Source organism: Astatotilapia calliptera, chromosome 22 (assembly GCF_964374335.1).
Source record: "Astatotilapia calliptera chromosome 22, fAstCal68.1, whole genome shotgun sequence".
Classification (NCBI taxonomy): domain Eukaryota; kingdom Metazoa; phylum Chordata; class Actinopteri; order Cichliformes; family Cichlidae; genus Astatotilapia; species Astatotilapia calliptera.
This window is the reverse complement of record NC_137442.1, coordinates 27,154,417-27,177,767: the sequence shown is the minus strand read 5'-3', so window position 1 is coordinate 27,177,767 and position 23,351 is coordinate 27,154,417. Positions and strand designations below refer to the sequence as shown.

General features: G+C 37.0%; 2 long non-coding RNA genes across 2 annotated transcripts in view; both read left to right on the top strand.

Annotated features, from left to right (window-relative positions):
* The window catches only part of LOC145423557 (uncharacterized), a 482,209-nt gene that overhangs the window by 246,106 nt on the left and 212,752 nt on the right, over positions 1-23,351 (top strand). The window lies entirely within an intron of this gene.
* LOC145423491 (uncharacterized) lies at positions 14,850-15,824 on the top strand. The gene is made up of 2 exons (XR_013904551.1): positions 14,850-14,986; positions 15,579-15,824. It is a non-coding gene; the product is annotated as an uncharacterized LOC145423491 (long non-coding RNA).

Below are 23,351 nucleotides of genomic sequence, written 5' to 3'. Positions count from 1 at the left end.
AAAGATTGTGTCACAAAACGATAACAAGAGAGAATGTGTGTCAGTATACACACTTTTTTTTTTTTTTGTAATTTGTGTAACATGCAGATTGAACTAATTTGAACTGGTAAATGTTCAAATTTGCGGAATGTCTTTATTGAAGGCTTTGTTAAGATTGTGTCTGTAAACGTTGGTTCCTTAAGCACCACCTTGTAAGAGTAGTGCTCAAAGAACAAACTCCTCTCTGAGCCTGATCCATCTCCTAATCAGTGTAATCAATGCAGTATAATTAGTTTATGATTGTATTGGTTTTTTTTCATATGAAATTACAAAAATGCATGTGAAGAAATATGGCGTAATAAGCACACATACTGATATCGCTACTGTAGTGGTATCAATCAGATGTTCTGAATCAATACACAGGATTTGCTCACTTCTGTCAGCTTCACTTTATAACATAAATTCCAGGAAGGCATTCTGACAATTTAAGGATTTTTAGTAGGAGTTAAAATATAATTTGGCTTTGGTCTTTTTCATTTTGTTCTTTGTGTTGTTTCTGAATACATTTTGCAGTGTGGTTGGACACACTGTCCTGCTTCAAGAGGCTCTGCAGTTAGAGAATGCCAGGGTACTTAATTTGAATAAGTTTATCCGAGTGTTATTCATGTCACCTGTGAGGAATTTTGATGTTGTGGCTACTTAGTTCATTGTGAATGGAAAAGCAAAAGTTGCATTTAGAGTGCCTTGCTTGACGTTTAATTGCAAATTAAGTATTCATGTTACGTATTTTCAAAGATTACAAGGTACTGCAAAAGGTTTGTGGTGAAAGGCATAAACAATATTACAAGGACATGACATGTTAGTACGTTGTATTTATTCTTGTTATTCCACACTGTTTGTGAAGCACCACAGTTTATTCAGAAGTCAGACAGTGATTTTTGCTTGTAATTTCTTCCTCTTTATAAGTGGAGAGGCCCACCGCAGGCTACAGTTATTTGACCTCTGCTATGATCTCTTAAAAATCAAACATCTTAGCTTTTAAAAACTGTCTGTGCGCCTTCCTCAACCTCAAGATGACTTTGTCTTGTGTGTACAAAGTGTTGTTAGATTTTCAAAGTCACCCAAGGGAATAGCTCAAATAACTCCTTTTACTACCTATAATTGATGGCTTGTTGCACCTCTTGCTGACCTAAAGCATTAGCTGGCCTTTAAAAACTAGCTTCAGGACCTACCATTTCAGATCAAAAATGGTACTTTTTAGCCTCTCAAAGATATGGAAAAACTTTTCTGCTGTATTCTGGAAAACCCAAGTCACGTTTGAAACACCTTAACTGAGGCCGGTTTATCTGTATGTTTAGGCTGACCAATTTTTACCATAAGCAGCTGTGAAGGAAGACGACAAAACCACAGACATGCTTTATTTATTTATTTATTTTTTACCTTTGAGAGCTGAATACCTGCATTAATGAGAAATGTTCATAGCAAACGGTCTTGATCTGAGGATACACATGTGAGCTCCAGTCCCATTGAACCTTCATCACGATGCCAAAGCGGGCATCATTGGAGCTGACACCTGCTTTCAAAGCTCAGTTTTTCAAAGGCTGCCTGTATCACTGCAAAATCCATGAAATGCTGTACCAAGGAATTGATGTCTTTGTAGGTGAAATTCATCTATAGTAACAATCTCAGAGAAATGGCAGCAGTGCTCCCCTGACCAATGTCTGAGAGATGACATTTTGTTGAACAGTATTTCATTCCTCATTATCTTCTCATGTTCAATCTATCATCTTTCCCTTTCCTGTCAGTGATGCACGCCTTTGCTCTTCTCTCACCTCCCTGCTTAAAATATATTTTGTGCACCCTCTCTCCCTTTTTCTTGTATTGTTCCACATGTGATTTCATTCCATGTGATTAGATATGACTAAGTCAAACATGCTATGAAAAAGCTTTTCTAAGGAAAAAAATCCAGTGTAATCTCAGAGATAAATCAGCACCATTGTGACTCACAGTATAATGGGTTTTTGATAGGTTGGTTTATTTTTCAAATGACATATTAATTTACAATTTTGGGGGGAAAGAAACCCCAAACAAACAAAAAATGGGTGATCTATTTCTAAAATCAGTAATGCAGGTGAATGAAGGTAAGCAGGTAAATGTCAGCTGCGTGTGGTCAAGATCTCATCAAAGGTCTGGAATGCAGGCTCAAGATGAAAGAAAATGCCAATAAATGGCATACTCCTGGCTTCCTAATGCTCAGAAAGGGTGGATTCTTGATGATAAAGTTGGTTTATATCATAGCTGGAAGGCAGACATATAGAGGAAGAGAAATTATATTGTATTGGGAGGCTAAGGTGAGATCAGAGTTTTAAAAGTATTAGTTGGAGTAAATAAACCAATACTAAATCTCTTAATAAGTCATATTTATTCGGTGTACACTGAAGCCACACCTATATTTACATCATTACTTCACTTAATATCTATTTTTTATTTAACTTGTCATCTGTTCATAATTAACATCTTTCATTCATTAAAAGGATATGAGCTCAGATAGTTTTTTTGTCTAGTTTTTACTAAAATGACTGGTTGATTTAAAAAAGATGTCACAATAGATGAAGTATCAAAAAGTATCAAACACTAATATGAAATTGATTGAACTCATATTCGTATCTAAAATCTTTTAAAGAAAAAAAGAACAACAAACCAGAAAGCAGTGATCTAATGATATCCTTCTACTAAATACTGTAATGTGTCACTTTTACAATCAGCTAATATTGTCACATAGTGCTGTGTGACTGGCAAGTTTCGGACGCAGGTTACCTGACTGGAGCTACTGGAATACTTGACTAAATACACTGTGAGAATGAATACAACATTACACAACGAAGAAACTTCATAATAGGGCTTGAAAGTCCAAAGAACTCAAAACACTGGGTGACAGACCCAGAATTTAATTAAGCCAAAACAAAAAAGAAAGGAACTAAGGAACTTTGTGATGAGTCACAAATACATGATTATTAATAAATTCATGTTTCACCAGTTTACCTAAAAGCATTTTATCTTGTTGAGGGAAGCTAGTTAATCAGTCCATACAAGAATAAATGGTACCATGAGCAACCTGAAGCAATCCTACTAATATGAAGCATTAGAGTATCAATGGCCTAACGAATGTATAGGAATTTCTTTTACTTATGTATTAATCACATTATTTTATTGTATAATGCCTTGGTGCCACTGGATTTTAACAAGTCTCACACTCATACAGTAAGACAAATGGTGGGCCTCTAGTAAGGAAGTTGGGGGAAGCAGGCAACTCCACAGGAAGAAACTTTTGTCTCTTCGAGGACTCTGGGAGGTAACAAGGGAGTGTGAACCTTAAGGTATGTGTACTGCCTTTTGTTCCTGAAGAAGGTATTTAACTGAGAGCCATGCTAGGCTCAGGGAGACTCTGCTGACCGTCTTCCCCGTGGTCATGTAGGCTCTCCACAAGCTTGGTTGTCTGCTCTTTGTGTGTTTTGATTAAAGAATGTTAGCTACCGCTCACCGCTCATCTGCAGGCTTTATTTAAATGGAAAACTTCCACAACACTATCAAGCCTCTAATAGACTTAAAAATACATATACTGGCCTACATGTGCCAGTGTTTCTTACACACGAGTTAACTCACTCTTGGTACAACGCTAGTGTTAATATGTGCCATACTTGGGTGTTAATATGGCTATGATAATTACAAAATTATCAAGGCTTTTTACAAAACCGTTTTAAACAGTGTCACTTCAGGAACACAACTCTACTACTCAAAACGTGCATGAGCTCAGTGAAAGCTCATCAGCATATCAAAACTGTAGAGCAGATAACAAGATTTTAAACACATGGAGTGTCAGCAGAGATCCTAGTCACCCTTTGTACTGTGAACCTGATCCATAAGCAGAGGATGTTGAGGAAATGATTGCTCTGCGGTATTGTTTTCACCTTCTCCTTTCTCTCTCTTATGCTTCTGTTCTCCGCGGCACTTGCATGTTTCTCTCCTTCCTCCTTCAGTCACATCAAAAGCAGCCTTTTCTGCTTAATGGCCCATTAGCTCTGCTCTGAGTCTTTGTCAAAAATCTCCCCAGGCTTCTCATCTTGCCATTTCACTCATATGTTTTAAGGGCAACAAAATAAAAAGAAGATAGAGTTGTGCTTCTTTTTCAGATAAAAAAAAAAGCATGTTCATCCATTAGTGCAACATAGCATATAGGAGTCATTAAAGTACAGTACAGTACTGTACAACTAAAGTCTGTTATCTCTGTTATGGCCTTATTACTCCTAACAGATGTTTCAGCTGAACCCTTGTAAATTTGATTAGCATTTTTCCCTTGTAGTTATCTATTCCATTTCCTTGAATTTGAATTTGTCAGTTTTTACCTTCATGTATCACAGCAGCATATGTTTCAAAATCTTGTCTTGTCTTCCAATATATGTATAAATGTATATACATAAAAATGTTATTCACAGTGTCATAGCATTGTGTTTATTATTGAAGCAGTCTTTAAATAATCTCACAAGTGCAATTTTAGCGATCCTCCATGTTAAATAAAAAACAATCATGCAGCACATTCTCTTTTTTGGAGAGGACCTACTTCCACTTAAAGCTAAATAGCTTAGAAGAGCACCTAATATGAAATATCTTCTGTATAGTGTGCAGGGACACAGTTAGACTGAAATGAAGGCACATTTGCATCCCTATAGGTACAATTTACATAGATGAACCGCGCCATCCACACCTACCAATCCCCTAGGGCTGCTGTGGGTCAAAAACATATTTCACCACTTCTCCTGGATTATAATGACCAATATGCAGGATGATTTGTGTTGATCATACACAAAATTTATTTTGAACTATTTCCTTTGAATGGAATGAAACCAGACAGCACAGTGGCACGGTGGTTAGCACTGTTGCCTCATAGCAAGAACGTCCTGAGTTCAATTCATCAGGCAGGTGTCTGGGGCTGGAGTCATTTTCTCGCTGGGTCCTCTGGCCTTCTGCGTCCTCCCATAGTCCAAAGACCCTGAAAAAGGATAAGCAGAAGCAAATGGATGAATGAAATGAAATTTAATTCACTGAAATGAACTCTATCTGTCTTGAGTTTCAACCTGTTGGTTCACATTAATAACACTTCGAGTTGTCATAAAGATTACAAAAGACAGACAGATACAGTGCATTAGTGAATGATAAAAGAATAGATACTCTGTACCTTTATACATTATATAAAGAAAGATTTGGGACTGAATCTTGTGTATATGTGTGTGTTCGTCTAGATAGACAGATATTTACCTTATCCTTGTGATGCACTGTAATGCATGCATCCAGCAACTCTTCCTAGTGTTGTTGCCACACTAAGATGATCTAGAGACCTCTGCACTCCCCCCATTGTGAGCACTGAAAATCAAAAATGACGTGGACACTGAACTCATATGTGACTACATAATCAACTAGGTACACACTGTCAATGTCAGATAGAAACCTTTAATGCATGGATGAGTGGTCCATTTCATGCATGGATACACAGGAGGGATTATTTTCTGAACTGATGACTGGCTGAGATGCCCCCTATTTGATTCGAAGTGACACAGCTCTGTCCGCTCAGATATCAAGTTGTTGGAGTGAAGTTGTGTCTCTAGCACAACCTTTATTTTCAAGATTCTACCTTGAAAATAAAACAAACAACAGTAGGAAAGATCTTTATTTTAAACATGTATTTTAGCTCCCATTTAAATTTTCTCAAAAATTATAATCCATCTCATGTGGTCAAAGGAAATTGTGTGTCTATAAACTTGCCTGTGAAAGATGCATCAGTATAAACGTTCTGTTGAACAGAATGACTGGCTATGAACAGATGACTAGTTTAACCAGAGCTTGTAAACAGCAAGCAGCTCTGATTATTACACTTCTTTTCTCACTTATCATAACACCATTTATCTTTGACCTGCTGTACTGTAGAAGCACGGATGGCTGCTCTCCGGGAGTTTAAGTGTTATTAAAAAGTAGGGAAGAGTTGGCCAGATGGGCACATCGGTGTCAAACACAACAAAATCCAGTTCAGTTAACATTTAACGCTGTGATTTTTGTGATCTTTGATGCCAAGTCAGATCTGATGAGTTGAAAACAGGGTGTAAGTTTTACTGTGTATAAAAGGAAACATTAGCAGACCTTTGCTGTCCGAGCCTCATACCTGCTTGAGGCTACATTAGCTGCTAACAATGTAACACATCTAATGATTTTCTGATCTCTGATCTGAAGGAAAAATATATGAATCAAAAAGAAAATATTTCTGGCACTTAAATGTTTTGGGTTTTTTTCAACCCTAAACACCTAAGCAGAGAGCACTTTTTACTTAATCATTGTAATTAATAATATTTACTGATGAATGTAAGCACAAATGCCTCTCTGTTAAATCCACAATCTGATTCAAAATCCTTCTCCGCACATACAAGGTCTCGAATATTTATCTTATCTCATAGTACCGCATCACCTGAATAAGGAAAACTCCACTTTTGGACTCCAGGCTGTGGTGGGGCGTGGTTTGCGGTGCCGTGCAGGTGCGTCTGCACGGAATCCACAGTCACACCCACTGTGTTAAAACACGGGGACTCGGGGGTTGTTGTGGTGTGGTGTGATGCAAGTCAATAAAAAATGGCTCAAAACTGTGACCCGTGGACTCATTCACACCACACAGGCTTACTTGTTGCTTCTAAAGTTTTTAAAAATAAGAGTACTTGCTTGTAGAGGTTGTCTGATTGTTGGGGTTTTAAATGGTTAATGAATAACCATCAATATGAAAATACATATAAATTGTTAGATATATTCTTGAGTATTGTTCTGATTTGGCACTATAGAAATAAAACTGAATACAACTTAATTGTGTTGTGCATGTACAAACATTATGTGGATCCCCTATTTAAAAGTAAAACCTGGTAGCTAAGCTTTTTTTTACTTGCACTCGGGTTTTGTTTTCACCTTTTCGTTCATTTTTTGTCATTTGTGTTGAGCGTTTGGACATGAGGAGAAACTGTTATTCACAGAAATATAGCCAGTGTGTTCTCATTGTGTATATGCAGGTGGATTCAAAGAGGAGTTGTACAAACACGTAAACCAGCAGTCATTACAATTTTTTTTTCAATGCACTCTGGCCATTTATTACCACAACCTTATAGGACTATAAACTGTTTGTGTATGCATTTGATAAACATTATATCCTGATGCTCTTTAGGTGGAAAGTTTAGGGAAGCTGCTAAATAATAAATAGAGTGAGAAAGTTATCTGTGTAAAATGGCTTGACTGTTTTCAAGACTTTTTTTTTTGTGCATTATTATATACAATACATTTAATTAGATACGTCCTTTCAAAAGGCACGTTACATTAGTGATTACTCCTCTGCAAATATAAACAGCAAACAGACTGTTGCTCGAAATATTACAGAGGACCCAATTAAAATGTTGACCTTAAAATATTGATGTGAAAGGCTTCAGAGGTTTACAATCAGCAGACATTAGTTTGCCCTCCATACAAGTAAAGGTTGAACCACTAAACTGTTAAAATGGTGGGTCATCAATTCTTACACGTACACTGCACAGTCTAGAAAATGAGCCTTGGGTAGTGACTGAAAGAACAAGTCTACATTTTGAACAAAAACAACAAAAAGAAAATATAAAAAAAATACAATACTATTCCCTGAAAAAGTAAATGCTGCCCAGCGTGTGAGCTGCGTTGGCAGAGGTTTGCACTCGTTCTTTTGAGATATGTTATCAGTACGTGAGCCATTTAAATATATTTCCTCACCATTTTGAAATATGTCGTGACTTTTTGCAGCTATTTATAACTTATTTATAATAACATAGAATTTCATTAAAGCAGTGAAAAAATACATAATTCTGACTTTTCCCCTGTTTTAGATTTAAAAGTATCGGAAAATTGCCACATTATAGCACAAAGATAATAATGCAGGTAATGTTTTGTGATATCACTGTGCTGTCAGCTCTTCTTGCATTTCCACCACTGTAAACAAGCTGGGTGATGAACAAATTCTCATAAAGACTGTCTTGCAGTTCAGATTATGAGGAAGCATATTGTTTTGTTTTACACAAAATACCTGACATAATCAGATCAAAGTATGAAGAGCTCACTCGAGACAGTGGCCCTGCCATTCATCTTATGGGAGACAGCTGGGCACATGAAGCTTGAATTCTCACAGTCACTCTGTATTAAACCCACATTTTTCACATTTTGAGATCAATGCCAAATGAACCTTCAGTAATAAAGATGCTTACATTACACATAAATATGGTTTTCTGCTGAGCTGACCACACATTATGTTTCAGGTCCGTTTAAAATTTGTTTTCAACAAGCACAGAATTAAAATCCTTGTAACTTTGCTCTGTCATGCATTTACTATTTCCCTGATCAAACCTCAATAAGCGTTTTGATAAAGTAATTGGGTTCAGAGGTGAATGTGCTCCCTGAGATAGCAACACTGAAAACAGCTTTGCTCCAGCCTTGCATCCTTTTAGTTTGCTTCTGATTAAGTTGTGTAAGACCAAAGAATGCAAATAAATCCATTCACTGTGCCAAAAAGGAGCCTTTGAATAAAATGTCTTCACTAATAAAGTCAGAATGCAGAAAGAGCATAACCAAAACACACATCTTTGTTATTAAAAGGGAGATGAGTTTTAATTTGTTCTAAATCCACTCATCAATCAATAAAAAGACTCAGAGGTCAATGAAATAGTTTTGCTTGCTTAAAGTTATGGCATTCCTCTGAGGGATATAATTGTACAGTGTTTTTTTATCATTTAGCCAACTTTCACTTTGGTTGTTTAATTACTCAAAACATCCCCTTTGCTGTACTTGGTAATGCAGGGCATTGTCGCTATGGAAAATCAAAATTAAATATTTCTCATCTCATGATGCCTAAAGCTTTGTGGCTTCAGCAACAAAAAGCTGTAGGCAGTTTGCATCTATTAACACATTTTATTGCAGACTTATTCATATGTATTCTGGAATAGGATTGGATTTGAGTCTGGCGCACACAGATGACTGCTGCACATTTTCTGGCATCATTTATGTAGAATGGCGAGGGCTTATAAATGATTCATGACTCTTGATCAAGCCTTTGAAGTTATAATATGATTTGTGTATCTCTAAAGGTCATTCTCACAACTGTTGATAAAGTGTAGATTTGTGTTGCCTTATTTGTGACTTTAGAGAAATGGTTAGCATATTGTGTGCTTTTACCAACGAGGTCTTATAGTGCCACAGCTGATGGACGCACAGGTTGTACACTGTTGCAATTAAAGAGAAATATGTTCTTCATTGGGGCATGCTTTTATGCATGTAGACCAAAAATAGTGGGAAACACCATGTGATTTCTTTTCATAGTTCTCTTGCAAAAACCTTTTAAGCTCTGGAAGCTTTTAACTTCGAGAGGGGAATCAGATCAAACACATTACAGTCACCAATAAATGATAAATTAGTGCATTTCACAGAAGGAAAAGGGGAACAACAGCTCTTTGCCAAACACACTATAGACTCTGTTATGAAACATCAAACTGATTTACAGCATGGAGCAGCTCTGGTAAATGGGTGACTGGCTCTCTGGATTTAAATAATGTTTTACTGAAGTTTAGCATCCAAATGGGTTTCCTAAAGCATGAGATCGATCCATTTCTGATTCAGTAAATACTCCAACATGAGATTCTCTTAATTACCTCTTTCATCCTTTTGATGTAAAGCTGTACATAGCCGTTGTGGAAATGATTAATACTCAGTTTCCTTCCCATTAGCTACCACTCCAATGGTCTTTGTTGTTGTGCTTCATGGCTACAAGCAGCAAGTTTTTTTATTGTCTGTTAATCACACTCTTTTTATTAATCAGGGCAGGTTGATGCCACAATCACAAAAACGCACAGATGGGAGTTTACAGTTTCGCAGGGGAGCAGTTGAGTTTACTAATCAGATCATTTCAGTAATGACCGATGCAATCGACAAAATGCAACACAAATTAGTGAGTAAAATAATACAGGCTAAATACAGGTTTTACACGTTTCATTCTGGAAACAGAACGATAATTCAGATCAATGAGAGGCAGCTGCAGAAGAATTAACATTTTTGACTTATAGGCAAACTCTTCTGTTAAAAATAAATGTGGACTGTGTGTGGACTTTTGGGATGAGGCAGCTATTCTCTCAGTAAATCTGACAACTTGGGTGGAGTGCAGACTCCAGGATGGTTTTATCTCAGACTACTCCTATCTACAAATCTGAAATTTGTGCGTAACAGCTGACCTGTAGAATGTGCACAAGACACAAAATTATTATAGCTTCGGTGAAGTGTGTTCATATTACCTTTTGTACAAAATGACAATAACAAAAACTAAAGACTAATTATTTAAACATATTGACTTATTAGGTCAACACAGTTTCATATGATTGCTAACTAGCAAACAATCTTCTAGCAGTGTGCGTGCTCTTACTGTGTAGCTCCTCCATTAACATTAGGAGCATCTTGTTGAAGTGCAAAACCCACAGTGTTTTTGACAACTTGGGGCAGCAAAAGAATAAAAATGTGCCGTAAACGCAGCACTCACTTAGTATTAATACAGCTGAGGTAAATTTACAATCTGTTACATATTTACACCTGAAGCAGACAGAGGACAACCTGAGCATTCGTCATGTTTATGGCTCCATTGGTACAAGTTCAACAACTATTTTTCTTTTATCTTTTTCGGCAAGTCCACTGAGACTCACTTTGCTCTTTAGCTGCCAAATATGTTATATATTAATGTTTGACATCAAAGACCCAGTAAAAAGGAACAAAATTAAAATGAAAAATTAAGTGCCTCCACAGCACCACACATGGTTGTTGAACTACAGATGAAAACTTCTGTGGCTCATCCACTTGCTGTCCACATACACTTCCATAACTTTTTTCATAAACAAGTTAAAATGGATGCTACTTCAAATGATGCAGATAGTGCTTTTTGAAACCAGTGACAACATATATTGCATCCTAATATAGTATGCCATTTATGGCTTTTAAAAGCTTGAATTGATGTTTCTGGGCCAGAAGACCTGTCTGCTCCTTTATATCCCACTCTAGGCCCCTCACATCTATCCAGACTTTTGTATCAAAAGTGGCCAGTGCAAAGTATAGCACGCCAACCCTTTTTTGCTATGTTTACATAGCATAGACCTGGAAATATTATAGAAAATAATTCAAGGACTTTTTAAAAATCATTTTGGTTTCTCAGGACACCACTTATACTTTTAGTTAATGGAATATGACACTGCAATTTTTTAATGTTTGAAGTGTGATGGTATTTCACAACCGATCATTCATTTTCCATTGCATTAGCCTAACGACAGTTTTAACTGTTACTGGACAGTGTGGTCTTTTCAACTATACTGTTGTACAAAAGTTTATGCAAATGTTAACATGAAGATAACCAGAGTACATGCAAAATGTAGTTTTTAAATGATGTTTTAATGTACATGCCCGACAGCATGTCATTCACCTTTTTTTAAAAAAAATAAGACGAAAATTAGAAGGTTGGCGGAGCAATCCCTGACTCATCCACTATATGTCCTAAAGTATTCCTGGGCAGGATACCAAACACCATTTCCCCCCCTTAGTCTACAGTCCCACAAAAACAATATCTCTTCTGTAGTGAGCATAAAGCTGACAGAAATTCTTAAAACCAGCGTAAAGACACTTCAGAGCGATCGCCACTGTAATTCTTTGGTGAAGGTAGCATAATTTTCCTGCATTTGTGCTACTCGCACTTTAACCTCACATTTGTGTCCTTTCATGCAATAGAAATAAAGGTAATATGCATATTACTCTTCCCAAACATTGTAGAATGTCAGTATTTTACCCCTCCTTGCAAACAAACTAAAATCAGCTGTTTGAGAGAAACAAAAAAGCATTTTTAATGTACTTTTTCTTTCTAACAGCTTCTTGTGCAGATAAAAGCACATTCACAATGGAATTCACAGCATAATTGTAATTGCAATATTATTATTTATTACTTAAATGCATTATGTAAAAGTGTTGCCAAAAAATGTAATGTGCTAACAATACAACATTACATTCAACTCTTGTATGTGGATAGAAATGTTGACTGCTATTAGCATTTCTGTTTAAATCAGAAAGAATAATGTATTAATATGCATAATATTAATGCCTGTTGCCATGGCATTAATTTTGCTGCACTGACCAAAGGAAATATGGATGCAGAAATGAGAATTTATTACAATCTTCTGAAGACCTTTTAGACATATATATTACTTGACTTGGGTGCACTGCTATTCTAAAATGCACTCACACCTCATTCAAAATGACATGCTATTGTTTGGATTTTATATTTTCCCCTGAACCAACAAACCTCATTTCTGTTTTGTTTTGTTTCTGACACTCGTGACACACCATGGCAAGTTATCACTGCTGGACCGAGGAAACATTTATAACTTTTCACTTCTTTTCAGAGAAAACAAATGAGGAAGCCACGGTTTGTCGAACGCCACTAAGCTTGCAAGACAAATTCAGGAGATAGGAGAGATATGAGTGGGCTTCTCATAGTGGCAGCTGGACTTTGGCTCCAGCTGTGGATTTACAACAGCAGCTGCAGAGAGAAAGCCTCATATAGAAACTGGGAAGAAAGGCCTAGAGATTTACATGCACCGTCTTGAAAGAGCTTTATTAGATTTTGCCCTTCCTTTACTGTGTTTTATGGCTTTTTTTTATGCTAATACGATCTGCAAAATCACAAAACCCACAGCACCTGAACTTACTGACGTACTTTGCTGGCAATTCAGCCTTATCTTCAGTGGCTTTTCTATGCCACCATGTAACACATTTTCATTTTGCCCACCCAGGAAGGATCAGCTGTCGAACATTTTTTATTTATTCACAACAACTTCTACTTCAAGGCCCAAGGTTACACTTAATTTAACATCTGTCGATCATTTGAGGCGCATATGCATATATATCTTTTTAGTAGCTACATTTGGAAAACACATTTCGCATGGGACTGTGTGAGTCAAAGGAAAAGCAGACAGCATCATTTTGGGATGGTATTTGTGGGCTTTTGAATCCATCATAACTTCATCAGATCTTAAGTTTGCAGTAGTGTGCTGTTAAAAAAAATTCTTTAATGATTTTACTGATTATTTTGTAAGCATAAAATGCAGCATTTGCATTGAGTAGAAGGCAAATTTAAAATATTTGTTTCCTCTTTGAGGGAATAAAGAATTTCTAATGGTCTGTGGTTGGCTGGCAGCGTGAACACAACAGTCTCCATTTATCTAAGTTAGACATTTAGCAGATCACTGAGCGTTTTTCTTTTTTTCCCTTAACTGTGATTTTTAACCTCATGTTTTTGCTTAAAATGTGTTGATGCTTTGTCAGATATTCCAGATAAGGCATACTATGTTGAAATTATCCTTCCATTCTCTATTAAACACCTTTACAACATGCAAATCTCTCTTGTTTGCTTATGTAGTCATTCCCTAAAAGGACAAAAAAAAAACCTTGAATGTGCATTATAAAAAATGTTTTTTGAACATTAAAGCATAGGATAGTCCACCCACAAAATAAAATACCACACCTTTAAAAGAGCCTAAAATGGGTTCTTAAACTGATTACAGATTGATGATTCTCTGGTTGCTGTTGAGTTCTTTTCATTTAAGAAAACATTTAAGTTATCTACAGTATTTGTCAGTATTCTTAGTGACACTGGCTCTTATTTTGGTGCTATACTTTTACCACGTTCTTTCACTGCAAGTGCATTTATCCTTGAAATCCTGTTCAGAAGGTGTTTTTGTCTTTTGCAGCTGGACCTATAAAAAGATTCTTCTGATCCTTATCACAGAAAACATTTGTTCCCACAAGTAGTCTCTGCACGGGAAGAGCTGTGGCATCATGCAGGGGGATGAAAGAAGAAGGCTCTGGCTCTGAAATGTAATTCATTCAGCTCTTCCTGTCAGTACGCTTGCAGACTCTACACATCAACTGCAAATGAATGTGTAAAAAATTTAAAAATTGAATTCCTCAACCTTGAGGGGAGAGTTGGGATGGTGTGCACATTTGCCACAGGCTGACAAAATGGAAGCTGAGTAAAGTTTTTGACATTGCATTTGGCATTCCTGGAAACTGCTTTCACATTCAAAGCTTTCACGGCATCATGCATAATCATGTTGTGTATTGCATCTATGTGCAGTAAATTGGGAAACATAAAAGCCTGTCGCATAACAGATTTTCTCTCATGCGGCGAGTTCTTCTTTGCTTTATAGAATCTGCTTAGACTGCAAACCTGTGAACATGGAACACCATCAAATTCAGAAAGGTCTAATAGCAAATGAGACACACTGGGCAGTGTTTAAAGTATTCAATTTCCCAATTTTTGAAATTGTCTGTCTTGAGCAGAGATTTTCTTTTTTATTCATTCTGAGATAGCTCAGATTTGCTTAACCCTTGGATAATAATTCAAACACAATTGAGCCCACGGTCCTGGAGATTGCCACGTAACACTTTATAACACAACCATGGAACCAACGGAAACAATGGAACAAGTACACTATAGGTTCGCTGTTCTTCCTGGGGTGCCAGTCGTTTTATGGAGTGACTAAAGTACACAGCAAATTCAAAAGTGTTAAATTTTTTGGTGTTAATAGTCTCCTTGCAAAAGTAGAGTTAATTTTACTCTAAGCAGAGTCACATTCTTTTAATGTAACTCTGAGGTGTAAAATGATAGTAGTTAAAATCGAGTGTTAAAAATGAGTGTTTCTCTGTCAAATCTGGAGGTGTTACAATGGAAACATTAACTCTTGACCTCTGAACTCTGAACTCCTACAGGGGCTATGACACCAACAGAGTAAATTCACAGACTCCGCCCCCAGCACGGCTCCAATCGAAGCTGAAGTGAAGCCGTTTCAGAACATTTTGCTCTACATATTTGAGTTGTTTGCCATGCTTGGTAAGTCATTTTTTCAAAGATTGTTTCAATTGTTATTATGAGCTTTTACTTCTGTGGCTCTTTGGAGTTGAGACAAAGCTGTGTGAAAGGCATTAGCCATGTTGCTCGCTGATAGCGTAATATTCTGTTTTAGCTAGCTGAAAGGTATTGTTTGCGGGCAAATACCACAGCCTTGAAAAAAAGCTTGCATGTGAATTTTCAGTCAAATCTTTGGTCAAATACACCTAAAACAATGTCTAGAGTGTGAAATGTTGGTATAATGGTGCTACTTGAAGCCTGAAAACGATCGCCCATAAAAAAAAACAAAAAAAAACGAGCAAACAGCAGTAGCAGGCGTCCTGACTGGATTCTACGTTAGCATAGATCCCTCCAGAGTTTTGTGCACACGGTTTAGGTAAAAATTAAAAAGGTTGAGGTTTTACATTTAGTTCAGTATTACCTGTTGCCTGTGTCTTTGTCTTTTGGGAAAATACTTTACACAAGTAATGGCTCAAAGAGGATTCCTTTTTTTTTTTTACTGTGCTGCAATTGTTTACTGGATTATTTGTGCCATTAATTAGTGTCAACTAATTTTTATTCGATCTCCACACAGGATATGCTTGTGAAGATGGAATATGGGGGAGAGCAGAAGTGCGTTGAAGTTCCACAAAGGGATGAATGAAGGACATGCATATTGTATTGAAGAAATAAGTGATGAGAACGCTGTTATTTGCATTTACCATGTCAGACCTTTTGATAAACAAAATTCTAATGAAAGTGAGAACATGTATACTGTTACGTCTTTCAGAAAATGTTTTGAAATTGTGGTGCACAGTTCAGAATAAATGTTTTTCAAAAACCATTGCATCTTTTTAGTAAATGTTTATTTCCAAAAGAAATTTCTAGAAGTTCAGAACAGTAAAATTCCCGCTTTTTAGAATGAATTAGAAGATAACTCTTACGTAGTTAAACTAAAATACTCTTTGAGAGTTAATATATAAACTCTTAACACCAAGTGTTAAATTATCAACTCCAGACAGATTTGGTGTTTAACACTAAATCAGAGTTAACGTACCAACTCTCCAAAAAGAGTTAAATTAACACTCTCTGGTGTGGACCCATATAGACACTTTAATAGTGTTGAAATCAAATCCGACAGTGTTAATTTGGACATGCTGGATTTGCTGTGTATAAGTACCCTGCACTTACGTGTAATTTGCAGGCAACAAGTCAGGTTTTTGCAGGAAACTATGAAAGAAGCACACTGTAAGTTCCCTGTACTTTCTGGGGCGCAGGTCGTGTTATGGAGTGACTAAGGTGCAAGTACCCTGAACTTGCATGCAATTTCCAGGGAAGTACAGGGTACATAGGATGTAAGATGGGGAAATATTGGTTTGTTTGTTTTTTCAGAAATTTACCATGAAATAACCCAGTACTTAAAATTACTTAGTTTAATTATATGTTATTATTTTATTGTTTCCTCTACAAAACTTACTACACGAAATTATATGTAATTACAGACTACTTGTGCCTTAGTTGTGGGTGGTACAGTGTAATCTTTTCATTGTTTCACTGGTCTTGCAGGTGACTCCATATTATAGCTTGCATCCCAGAAAGTACATGGTACTTACTGTGTACTTGTTTCACTGTTTCCTGCAAAAACCTGACTAGTTCTCGCAAAATGCATGTAAGCACCGAGTACTTGTGCCCCATTTTTGGGTCGTGTTATAAAGTGTTACCCATAACTTTAGTTTGACAGTATAGAGCAAACTGCAGTTCATTTAGTTTTTTGTTTTGGTTGTTTGCAGTTTTTCTGGTGTTTTCATGGTGGTTAGCACTGTTCCCTCAAAACAAGAATATCCTGGGTTCAAATTCACCAGCTGGCCGGGTCATTTCTGTGTGGCGTGTGCATGTTCTCCCAGTGTCTGCGTGGGTACACTGGCTTCCTCCCACAGGCCAAAAACAAGCTGTTAGTAGAGTTATGTTAATTGGTGACAGTGTTGGGACTAACGCGTTATTAAGTAACGCGTTACAGTAACTACATTATTATTGTGGTAACGAGCACGGTAACTAGTTATCATGCCAAAACCAGGAACGCGTTACTCGTTACTGGGATTTAGATAGGCTCGTTATTCGTTACTTCGTGTGGTGGCTATCACGGAGCTTCCACAGATTCAATAACATTAGCAAGTGGTGGAGGCCAGCAGGTGGATGAAGGAAAAGGGAGGCAAGAGGAGAGGCCCGAAGCGGCCGCTGGTCCGAGAGTGTCAGGTGAACTGAACTTCAGGTAAGAAGTTATAACCTGCAGTCCGTCTGGGTCAGATATGAACCAAGTTTAGGTGGAGTTTATTTTCGTTATGCTGACTTTTTCCGTACTGCGTACTAGCTAGCATGACGGAGTTTCTATACAGCTGGGTGGGTGCTATGATGTTAATGATGTTGAACTTTATTTTGTTCATAAGGTTAATTATTAGAGTTTCCAACCGTCCTGTAAAAAACAGAATCATCTTGTATTCAGAGAAATTAGGCGTCGTTTGTATTGAGGTGAAAAGGAACAGTTTGTCCTGGACTTCAGCTACAATGAAAAAGACACAAAGCTGGAGTTATTCTGTGTTTACGCTGCACATCTGCCTCTTCTTCTCTCATCCTCTCACCCTCCCTCTCCTGTTTCTACTTCAATCATGAAACTGATCAATGATCAGCTGATCGGCTTTTCTCTCTTGTTTATTTATCGCCCACTTTGCACCAGAAAGAGGAAACCAGCGGATGTCGCGGTAAACAACAGCAGCACGTTTGATCAGCTGTTGTTAGAATTTATTTAATATTAATTTCTAGTATCAGCTGATGTTTGCTGGAGCCACAGCTGTAAACCTGCTGGTCATGATATCAGTTTGGATATGTGATGAGAGGGAAACATGAAGATGAAACCAGGAGATGTCCTTACTGAATCATCAGAGCTGAACAGGTGATGGAGAAACAGGTTTACCTTTTAGGTGACATGAATGAGTTGAAGATAAGTTATGAACTGTTTCTGAGAGACAAATAACACCAGGATCCTTTTCTAAGTAGCTGACAGCTGGTAACTGTGCAGGGGAGGGTCTAGCAAAGTGTTGCCAGGGGTCCATGTAGGGAATTAAAAGGGAAAGGGGGGCACAAGGAAATACTTTCTTATTCTCATTTAAAATGTCTCACTTTTAAAAAAATAATTATCTGAGTCTTGCAACAAACAATTGAGAGATTGATACATATATACCATCAGAACAGTGTACATCACTGTCACAACAGTGTTTGTTTTCATTCAAAGGCTTTATGATTTTTCCTATAATGGTGGGCCGGTCTCTAGTCAAAATGCCCGGGCCAATTTTCTGTCCCAGTCCAGCCCTGTATGCAGCTCATCTGCAGTCTGGTGTTACCTACATCTTCCTGTAGGTGTACATATTCCCACTGGGAAATGCTTCAGGATCCCAGTGGGGTACATATCTCACGCATATAGGCATTACCCTGATTTGGATAAGCAGAAGAGAATGGGTGGATGGAGGATGCAACTCAACCTTTTTCTTGTTTTGGTGATTGTTGCTCAGATTTCTATGTTTCTACAGCAATACAATGTGTAGTTTGAACTCTTGATTGAACACAGAAATGCTTTTGTTGTGTTTTGTTTGTTATCCATGATCAGTAAAGTCTTATTTTAAACTGAGAGATTTGTTCAAGAGATGAGAGAGTGAGGCCGTTTTAGTTGTTTTATGAGTTTTTGGTTATTGATATCAGATGTACCATCTACTTTGTAGAAAAATGGAAAATTGTTGATGACTTTGGTCCTTCAGATTTGCACAATGAATCCAAAGTACTTAATTCCACTTTGGAAATATCTGAAAATATCAGTGACCCCTGGCAACCACCAGTTGCTAGGTGAAATTGTGTATGGTTAGGAGTTGTGGTGAGGGTTTGAGGTAGGTTGCTTGTGCTGGTAGGTTACTGATGAAATTGGTCACAAAGAGGTACTGCACCAAAAATCTCCTTGTAGTTGCTTTCGTCAGTGCTTTGGGGTTATGCAGAGTTCCTTCAACCTGCACACAAACTTAACAGTTTAATACCTATTTGCAGTTTTTCTGCCATCACTAATTCCTTATCTGGAATTGCTCCCTAAATTGCAGTTAAAACAAAGACATTGTCATACTCTTGAATTAGGGCTGCTCAATTAATCGAATTTTAATCACAATTACGATCTGGGCTTTCAACGATCATTAAAAATGACTGAGCCGATTATTAGCCCCTCCCTCATTTATCCTCCACACCTTAAAGGCCGGTCCGTGAAAATATTGTCGGCCATAAACCGGTTCGTGGCGCAAAAAAGGTTGGAGACCGCTGATTAAGAGGACCCGAGGGAAGCTCGGAAAGCTAAGCAGAAGTTATTTGGAGAGGAGAGTGACTGCCGTTGGTTGAAAAGAGAGGTAAAAAAAAACAAACTTCAGTGGTGTTGCACACTATTTTATATTATTTTTTAAAGTCATTATTCAATACATTGTTATTGTTAACCCTTTAAATCCGGTCAGAGCAGCACGCTCCGTTTTGCGTAACTATTTTTAAATCCCTGTAGAACCTGAACCGCGTAAGCTAGCGCAATAATTGGTTTTGCATATGAAACCAGAGGAGTTGTACTTACATCTTATGCCATCAGCTTGTCCTCGGTCACGGTTTCCTTCCACATATAGCTTTGCAAAAATTGCATAAAAAGCGCTTGCAGGAACAAAACATAATATTCCAGAAACACGCTTTGCCGATTCGATCAGCTGTTCATAACACTTCCCACTTTGAAAAAGACGTCAGCGCGAACTATCACATGCCCGCCATTTCCTGGCCGAAACCGGAAGTGATGTCATTTTCGCGGAAATGTAGTTTTTTACTTGTAGGCTTTAAAAACCTATACTGGAGTTTTTATAAGTAATGTTTGACTTTTCTGAAAAGTTTCTGGGATGCTTAGAACTCGAATTGCACCGCTGGAAATAGTTTATTTTGATGCACCTGCTGTTTTCTTTGCAAATTTGCATCATAGGATTGTTTTTTCGTTTTTCCTGCAGTGTATATAAAAATTGGTGTATCTCCAAAATAAAACTATGAAGACACTCAAAATAAATTTCCTGTTGTTGTAAACTAATTTGTGCAACTTTTTTGTATTTAAAGCTTTGAGGAATAAGTATGGGCAGAAATCTGTGCCATCAGAAACTGAATTTGAATAAGTTAAATTTGAATTTGAATTGCTCTGATTGAATCTGAATTGTAGCTTGAATAAATGCTTTTGAAAACTGAATTTGAATTAGTCCAATTTGAAATTGAATTTATGGTTTGAAAATGATCATCACTAAATTGAAATTGAATTTTATATTTTGAAAGTGAATTGATTTGCTTTGAAACTCCATTTTATTCTTTAAAAATTCAGCTCTCGAATAATTTCAGTTTCACTTCTCACCATTCAGTTTCAGGTCTACGATTCAATTTCAGTTCCAAAATTCAGTTTTTTGGAACTTACATCCGGTTCCGGTTCAAGCGCAGATTAATAGAACTACGTTTTACTAGCGGACTGAAAGTGTTACCGACGGGAATCTACAGCGTCTTGAGCTGAATTAAGACTTCAGAAGTCATTCGTCATGTCGAATGACCAGCGGATAAACTCTCAGGTTGGTAATAAATGTATTAAGTGTATAAGAACAAGCGTCATGTTAACAAATGATAGCCGTAAGGTAACTTTTATGCTTATTGTAGCTGCTAGCTAAAAACGCTAATTTAGCGTAGTTTGCCCTGAATTCAGCTTTGACAAACAAATATGATCGACTGTTTCTAGTAGAATTCCAAAGTTGTCATCTTGTACCCTCTCAGAGTACCCCCTCTGTATGCTTGCAGAGACCCCTACAGTAGGGAAAGATGCAAAACAGTGTCCAAACCTTTGTGTTTTAGCTTTATTTATGTCTTACACAGCATCCCAACTCTTTAGCTAACTATTCACTTTAGCTAAAGTGAATAGTTAGTCTAATTCATTAGTGCAGCATTACTGGATCATCTCTGTTTGAAGTGATATAATATGATATACAACTATCACTGTGTTTAACTACCATAATAATTCTTAGGGTACTGAGTGCATGCTTAATTAGATTTTTTTTTTAAACATACTGCTCCATTACTATGTTTGACAGGCTGAAGTTGTCGGGTCACCTCCTAAATCGACCATCTTTTACAGGTGTTTTGTGCCAGAAATGGAGTGTCCACTGAAGACTGAAGATACTGAATCTCTACGCCTTGCCATTGATCCCTCTTGTGCCTTCATCTAGACAAGAGACATTAACTTAACCACTCTCACATGCTCTGTACCTACATCACCTTCCCTGACAGCCGTAGCTTGGCTCATCTGAGGGTGAAATTATAAAAATGTGTTATTTTGCAAAGTGCTCTCTAGGGTTCCTAAATAAAATATGGCATTGAGGTAATTTCTTTTGAATTAATCCCTTCTTCTGAAATATAAGAACCTCTCCTGGTTTTAATGGCACTTTGGATTTCCTTACTTTCTGTTCCACTTCCAAACCCAAATAGATGCTGACAAGCTGACACAGTGACATGGAAGAGGGAAAGAAGTTGGAAAGGACTACTACAAATAAACCCAATGCCTAACAATGAAAAATGTAAAATAAGAACAATAATAATAATATGAAAAAAAGATAAAAGATGAAGTAACAAGTTTTTAGTTTTTTGTTTATTCCAAATGATCATCCAGATGTCAGTGACATGTGATGACAAACACCATAATGGAAGGCCTTAGTCATCACATGCTTAAACTCATATATTTTTGCACATGCTGAACAGGCAGTCAGACATACTGTAACTGTGGGGTAGAAAACAGCATGAACACCATACGGCAGGGGTCTCAAACTCCAGTCCTCGAGGGCATGGCAAAGTTGCATGACACTGGCCCTTGAGGACTGGAGTTTGAGACCCCTGTCATACGGAATATGACAGGTGTGGTTGAACTGCATGAAGACTCTGAAGTTTGTCTTCTCTTCTGGCAGGACAGGAATGTGGCCTTGTCCTGTGAGCCACTGTAAGGATGTACTTAGAGTAGAACTGGACTGTCACCGGCCTCAGGCTCTTCACCCTTTTCAAAGATAAAGCAGTCATTTAGATAAAATATTAGATATTGTTTACCTGTAAATGCACAAAGTAAATTTTGAAATGTAATTATTGTCAAGAGTGAACAAGCACTGATAGTGTAATCTACAGCTGTGGCCAAACGTTTAGAGAATGAGAAGTGTTGTTTGCTTATTTACAAAGTTTGCTGTTTCAGTGATAGTTGTATATCATATTATATCACTTCAAACAGAGATGATCCAGTAATGCTGCACTAATGAATTAGACTAACTATTCACTTTAGCTAAAGTTATTAAGTCAGCTAAAGAGTTGGGATGCTGTGTAAGACATAAATAAAGCTAAAATACTGTAGAACTGAAACTGAATGGTGAGAAGTGAAACTGAAATTATTCGAGAGCTGAATTTTTAAAGGATAAAATGCAGTTTCAAAGCAAATCAATTCATTTTCAAAATATAAAATTCAATTTCAATTTAGTGATGATCATTTTCAAACCATAAATTCAATTTCAAATTGGACTAATTCAAATTCAGTTTTCAAAAGCATTTATTCAAGTTACAATTCAGATTCAATCAGAGCAATTCAAATTCAAATTTAACTTATTCAAATTCAGTTTCTGATGGCACAGATTTCTGCCCATAAATAAGCCTCTTAAATTTCTCCAAGTAGAAATATATGTAAAAAATACAAAAAACGATTTTCAATTTATTTGTAGTTTATTGCACTTTTTTGCAATTAATATAGTTACTATGGACTTAATGCATACATATTATTAAAATATGGGCTATAACAGTTGTATAGCAACTTGAAATGCTCCCACAAATGGCACTACAACATGTAAAAAAAATAATATAAGCTCTGGCGGACTTGGTTCTATAGTAGGTCTTAAAGGGTTAAATAAATATCGTCAAATAATCGAGATCTCAATTTCAGTGAAAATAATCGTGATTATCATTTTTGCCATAATCGAGCAGCCCTATCTTGAATCTCTGGTAACTCAGAAATCTTTACAGCATGTCCACCACCTGGAGCATTCTGAAGTCATTTCAGGTTGAAAGGAATATATGGTGTTTGGCACAGCATTCGTCAAAGGTGTACAGTATAGGCTGCCTTTATGAATTCAAAATAAACAGAGTTCGGTCAGGTTTCCCATTCATCTTTAATATTGGTTTTGTCGGAGTCTACGCTGCAGGACTGTTTTGATCACGCGGACTGGGAAATGTTTCACGTGGCTGGTAGCAGTGTTGGTCAAGT